This window comes from Psittacula echo (assembly GCF_963264785.1).
Source record: "Psittacula echo genome assembly, chromosome: 21".
NCBI lineage: Eukaryota > Metazoa > Chordata > Aves > Psittaciformes > Psittacidae > Psittacula > Psittacula echo.
In genome coordinates, this window is record NC_137757.1 from 1,085,849 (window position 1) to 1,092,534 (window position 6,686).

The following is a 6,686-nucleotide window of genomic DNA, read 5'->3' on the forward strand; positions in this document are numbered from 1 at the left end:
CCCGTACCGCTCACAGCCCTGTCCTCTGTCTGCAGCGCAGGCAGGAGCGTCGCTGCAGCACGCACAGGGTGCAGCAGGAGGCTCGGACACATGCCACTTGGGAGCTGGCTGCAGGAATACCACCCAGGCAATAGCTCTGTAGCAACTCACCTGTAAATGGGGAAAAGATTTATGCAATAGAACAAAACTCATCATGGATTCAAGCGCTCTTGTTGGATGGTTTCTGTCATCCGTGTTGCAACGAGGAGGCAAAGGATGGGCTCAGCGGGTGACTCATGTTGACTGGATTTGGAAGGCAGGAGAGGATTTTATGAGACAAGTTGGTACAAGCCTTAAACCAAAGGGAAGCAGAAAGGCTTCCACCACTCATTCTCACCCCCCATCACTGTCTCACTCACTGAATCAATCCCGCTCGGTGCCCTGCACCAGCAGGTGAATGGAGGAAGCTGGTGAGCTCTTCCTCCACACTGCAGAGCTCAGCTCTGCTGACCTGGTGAGAAGTGCCCACTCAGGCAGGCGTGAGGCATGTCTACACAGGCAGCTGTGAAGACAGAGCGTGTTAATATGGGTACAACACCCTTCAGACACATCTCTATGGCTTCTGGCTCAGAGCGTGGCCAGCTCAGGGTGCAGGACCACGAATGACCATGGTGCCTCTGCACTGGCTGGTGAGGACGTGCTGGCCTGACTCAAGCTGCAGCCATCGCCCTCAGCTCTGCTGTGCCAACTCCTGCATATTAGGAACCTAGGGACTGGACAAAGTCTGATTTCTGGGAATGAAAACCAAAGGTTTGGAGCAATGCAAACTCCATTGGAGATCACTGTTGAGCACCAGCTGCCAGACCTTGTGCACCAGAGTACAGCAATACCCAAAAGCCAGCCGAATGAGGGCTGATGATCAGAACTGATGTCACAGAGGACACCAGGCAGGGTAGGAGTACAAAAAAAAAGAGGAAAAGAAGAAGGAACACGTATGTCCCATGCAGCCAAGGGAAGCACAGACCTTACGCAGTGCTGACATTAGCTGATCAATATCCTGATTCTATCTCTAAATTAAGGAAACCATGCCCAGTTCATGATGACCTGAGTCACAGACCTGGTACTTGTCCTGTACCCACATCCAGGCAAAGGGTATTTCACTGACCCTGGGTAGTGCAAAGAGCAGCAACGTTCCTTGAGGGTATTTCCAAGATTCTTCAAACCTTTCAGTGAGACTCACCAGATTGCAGCAACGAACTGGAACAAACTCAGTGCCACCATGGCCAGGCCAAATCCACCTCGAGATGGAAACATGCGGGTATGCAGACTTGGCCTTTTGCAGGGCAGCAGCAATGGTGCTATCTGCTGCTCCCTGATAGAGGACAGGAGACCCTTCATCCGCCTGGAGCTAAGCTCTGTCACCAGCATGCTGCTGGCACAGCTTTGTTTCCACCTTTGGGGTTTAAGCCCACCCCTGTTAACCTGCACATGCTCCAGCCTGGGTGGAAGTGGGGACAGCCAGGGCTGGTCTGTGCTCACCACGCTCTTGGTGCCACTGTCTGCATGCCTGGTCCTGCCTCAGTGTGCCTGGAGTCCTCCTGGAAAGCCACGAGGTCCCTCGGGAAGCTGGGAAGCACTGGCAGAAAGGACAGAAACACAGGTTATCCTCTGAACAACTTCACTGGCACTCCACAAGGACAGCCCTGACTCTGGGTTTAAGTTATGCTCAGATTTGCTGCCACTGACCCAGGACCTCGTTTCCTTCTTTTGAGGATCTTAGTGCCATGGCGGAATGGGAAACTTTCCCGGTGAGAAGCTTGTGCTGTCGGTGCTGTGGGGCCTGTACACACGTCTGTCTGCTTCATGGCACCACCAGCTGGAGTTTGGTCCCTTGGACATGTCTCAAAGCCAGATAAGGATGTTACCGACTCCCTATGGCCAGTCCCTCACAGCCTTCCCTGAGCCAGTTTATCCCCATCAAGAGAGGGTCTGGCCAACCCCCAGCACACACCCCCCCTGGTCCAGGGGGATGTGGGAAGCAGGGACAGGGACAGTGGCACTGCCAGGCATCACGGGGCCTCCAGCAGCTCCTTGCCTTGGCCTCTCCCATTCTCTTGGGCACTTGTGTCTCTTTTGTGCTCCTGGATGCTCCATGGCGCCGGGGAGGCCTCCAGGCCGGGACGCCCAGACAACCCCTTTGACTGGGATTTCAGTGGTTTTAATTATTATTTTCTCTTCTTTTTTTCCTTTTTCATTTATACTCCACCCTCCAAGAGTATCTGGTGAGGGGGTGGGTTAGAAGAAAGAGACCAAGAGATACATTCCCTGGGCACAAACCCCTCCCACTTCCCCTCCACTCCCCTGTTAAATATACCTTGGAACAAAAGCCCTTTATGATGCTCTAAAAATAAAGCATGCAGCAGTCAAGACAAACTGCAGAGTCTAAAAGGGAAGGCCAAATTTTGCTCACAGCTACACCCTCTCTAAGGCAACAGGGCTGCTCTTGTGTTTGGATTGTTAAACCCTCTTCAAACATCCAGGCACTGACTGTGAGCGGCTGCATTTCGCTAGCGAGAGATCAGCAGCTCCATGGTTGAGGAGAACGTCCCTCACCAGGTCCCCAAGCCTTGGACACCGTGTTGGGATCAGATGGGTCTGTGTTGGGAAGAGCTGCCGAGGTGCAGTGCAGGGCTGTCACCGTGCCACCCTCATGGTCCTGCTGCTCCCTCCACCACTCATGTGCAGCGTGACCTGGGATAAGTCATTTCACACTCCCTGCTCCCAGTCTGGCTTCTTTTCTCTATAACCTGTAAGAAACTTCAAAGCAAGGACTTTAATCCCTTTAGGATACGCAGCTTTTCCCACTGACAGCTGTCAAACATCCTTTCCAGCCGTCCTGTGATGTGCCAGGAATTTCAGCTCTCTTTGGCCAAAGGTTATTAAAACACTTCCAACAATTAATAGGCAGTAAGAGGAAGCAGCCTGCAGCAGGTTGGAGTGAGCTGTGCTCCAAAGGGAGATGCGGCTGCTTCAGGGGCTCTTCCAGCCAAAATCAGAGCTTGTGCCATAGATGTTCATGGAAACCTTTGATACCCAGACCCGACGCTTTCCCAGTGCAACTCCCTCTGCCTCCAGAGCCTTCTCCTTGGGAAGGCAGAACGAAAAAGCTCATTTGGAACTAACTTGGGCTGCAAGTCTTAGTGCGGCAGGACTGCCCTTTCGCACTGTTTGTACAGCACACAGCACAAGAGAGGCTACAGCTGGCTCTGTACCATTGTCACAGCAATAACAAGGAAAAGGAAAAGAATCTGGCCTTGAAGCGAGGGAGGGAGATAAAGCCCTCGCTGCCCCAGCTGATGGCTGCTGCTTTGGTGAAGTCTCCTGTCTGCAGGAGTCTGGGGAGCTGCCGGGCTCTGCCAGCTTCTGGTGCCACTAAAACCAGCTCAGTCCAATGCTTGGATGCTTTTAATAGGGCCAGGCCAGTTTGTTCTTACCTGTTGTAGCCCAGGGGGCTATAGGAAAATTCCCGTTGCCTTTATCTCGTTCTACCAGTTTTCACAGCATGAGGAGTTTGGGAACTGACCCATCACCAGTCTTCGGGGCAGCCACCCCGTTTCAAACAAACAAACATGACCCACCACCTCCACCAGCTCCTCTCTGGGCAGAAGCAGCTTCACTTTCTCTCTGCCTGCCCGACCTGAGCTTGTCCCGTGCTCGCACTCTGGGGCTGACCTCCAGCACACACCTTCAGCTGACAGCTGTCAATCCAAACCCAGCCACAGGAAACCCGCAGCGGGAACGGACCTGCCGGTTTAGCCTGCAGAGGTCACGAGGATGTTCTTTACAGCCAAATTTGCTGCCCAGGCCCAGGCTTCCTGTGATATTCAGCCACAAATATGCGCAGGAAGGAGTCAGGGAAAGCTTCACCGGGGAAACCTGGGTCCTCTGTAAAAGGGATTTCAGATTGCTCCAAGTGAACTTTGTCTTCTAACCCCAGCACCCCGCAGTGAGCAGCACCTGCTGCAGCCCCTCAGCCATTCCCAGCTCACGGACTTCCCTCCCATCGCCTGTCTCCCACCTGCAACTCGAAACACAAAAACAAGTCTTCTTCCTGCAAAACCCACGGAGCTGAATCCCTGCAGCGGTCACCACACCGGGGCAGGAGGTGCTGTTGGTGACACCAGCAGCAGCACAAGGACAGGCTCTGGGTTACCCGCAGTTACCGCAGTGCTGCGGTTCCTCACCAGGAGAAACTTGGTTTTAACCATGCAAACAGTTTGTAAAATGGCCCAGATGCAAAGCATCGGGGATTGCTCCCAACCACTTCCCGCAGTGCTGCAGCCTGATCAAAGCTGCCTCCCCCAGCAAGTTATCTGATGTCAGCCCGTGACGCTGCAACAGCAATGAGTTTGGTCTCAGGTACCTCACTTGACTCCACTCAGCCCTTCTGGAGCAGAGATATGGAAATGTCACTGGCAGAGGCATCCCGAGCTGCTCAGAATAAATTACCCACATCAGCCAGCGGGCTGGATCCCAGCAGCAGAGACTGGGCTCGGATTCAGGCTGCAGCTGAAGCACGAGGTGCGTTCAGATCCTGGCGTCTGCTCCCAGTTGCAGAGATGCCAGTTCTGATTTGAATCTAAGTACGGCACAGAAACGGGACTTAATTCAGTAAATTCCCAAGTAGCAAATACAAAAGGAAATAGGAATAAGAACCAGTCTGTCCTGGTGGATTGTAATGAACCTGCTCAGAGAGCCCTGGAAGCCATCTTTACGTGACAGCTTAGTTTCTGTGGCTAATTAGAAAAGATCAGGCCAGAGGTTTTATCTGTGTGCAACATCTGGAACTCATAACGTCTCTGGTTTGCCAGCCTGCACGGTTTCATCACAAATCTGCTGATACTTGCTGTTATTAGCTTATTTTGGTGCCTTTTTCAAGCCTGACTTCCTGCAATCACACCATCATGTGAAAGTTTTCTTTACATAAGAACCTCTGTTCTTCATGATTGTTGCAAAATGCCTCAGAACCCAGTTCCCAAAGGCTGGGGAATGGAGACACAGATGAAAATACCTCCCTCACCCCCCCCCGCAAAGTGAGGCAATTTTAGAGCCAGTCCCACCTACCAGGGACCTGGCTTGTGGATGCTAAGCCAGCCCTGTTTCGGCAGGACCGGGCCCCACAACAGCTTGGTGCTGAGGTTGGTCACCACTGGAATCATCGAAGCACCCTGCAGATGTTAATTATTTCTCCCTTCTGCTCTACTCCTGTCACTGCCCACCTGAGCCACGATGGGATCCTGCCACAGGGGTGTTGGGGAGGCGAGAGCGGGCTCAGCACTTTGGCAGGAGCCGACTTTCCCACAATAGCTTGAGAAGGCAGCTTTGGACCTGCTTATTTATAGAGCAGAGGGAGAAGTTGGCTCCGCAATCTTGATTTGACTCTAAAATTGTCCCCGGAGTTGGGATTCCGTGCTTAGATCCCAGCCCTGGTCTGGAGACACCTTCTGCTCCCGGCACAGCCAAATGAAAAGGCAAAGGCAGAGGGAGGGGGAAGCAGCAAGGCTGGGCAGGGGCTTGGGGCATCCACTGTGGGAACTGACTCTCATCTCCACCAGCAGACTGGAATCTCCTGCCCAAGGCCTCCGTGTCCCATCCTGCGGGTAGGAACTGCTGAGGAGCCGCTGCTCTGAGCTCCAGCTCTCAGCTCTGTTCAGGCAAAGGGATTCCCCTTTGAATGTCTCCTGCCAACAGGCCCAGGGCTCTACTCCGAGCTCCCTGTGCCAGGGCTACCAGCAGGCACATGGTGGCTTGGAGGAGCCCTGAAACTCCACCATCAGAGTCTCTCCCAAACATCCTCCCCATGGCTCTGAAGTCTAGGAGAGAAAAAGATCCCCATCTGCTCCACCCTCCGGTAGTGGGCAAGCTCTCCTTGCTCCCTAGCTGGCACTTGTCTATCAGATTAGACACCAAATAAAGGCCCACTTCATTGTGACTCACTCACACTGCTCGCCTTCCCTGGCCAGGCCACAACCCAGCATCTACAGTGAAAAATCTTGCCATCTTAAATGAAACCTAATTCAAACCATATGAGTGCATCACCTGCCCAGATAACGAATCAAATCGATCCTTGTAAGAACTGATGTGATCGCTTCTAGATAGCCCAGCATCTGGGTCACGTGTATAAACCCTGGAGCCTTCCTGCACTGCAGATCCAGCAGATAAATTCACTTTTCTCAGCCACTGTAGGGCTGGGACTCCCTTCTTGGGGGCTGCTTGTTGGTGGGGGATTAACAGAGAGTTCACTGCACGGTACCAGTTATCCCATGGAGAGGGAAAATCTGAGGTAGTTTTGCAACACATAGAGAGAAGCACCGAGAACGTCTTGGGTTGCACTTAGCACCTAAGGGCTGCGGGCCCTGCAGGGCTTGGGGATTTTCCTCCCCGCTGGAAAATGCCTCCTGGAAGAAGCACATGCCTGTTACAAAACAAACTTTTGCTGTTGCTTTGTTAAAGCAATCTTCTACTACAAGCTCTGAGAACCAGCCATCCTTCTCAGCTTCTGCTTTCCTGTTTTCCCCACAAGTCCTGGGCTTGGAGGGCTCAGCAGGCCCCTTGAGAAGGGTAGATCCCGATTATCTGCTGGCTCTGCACAGCACAGCACAGCACCAGCACTCACATTCAGTCTGCAGGAGTGTAATTCTTCATCA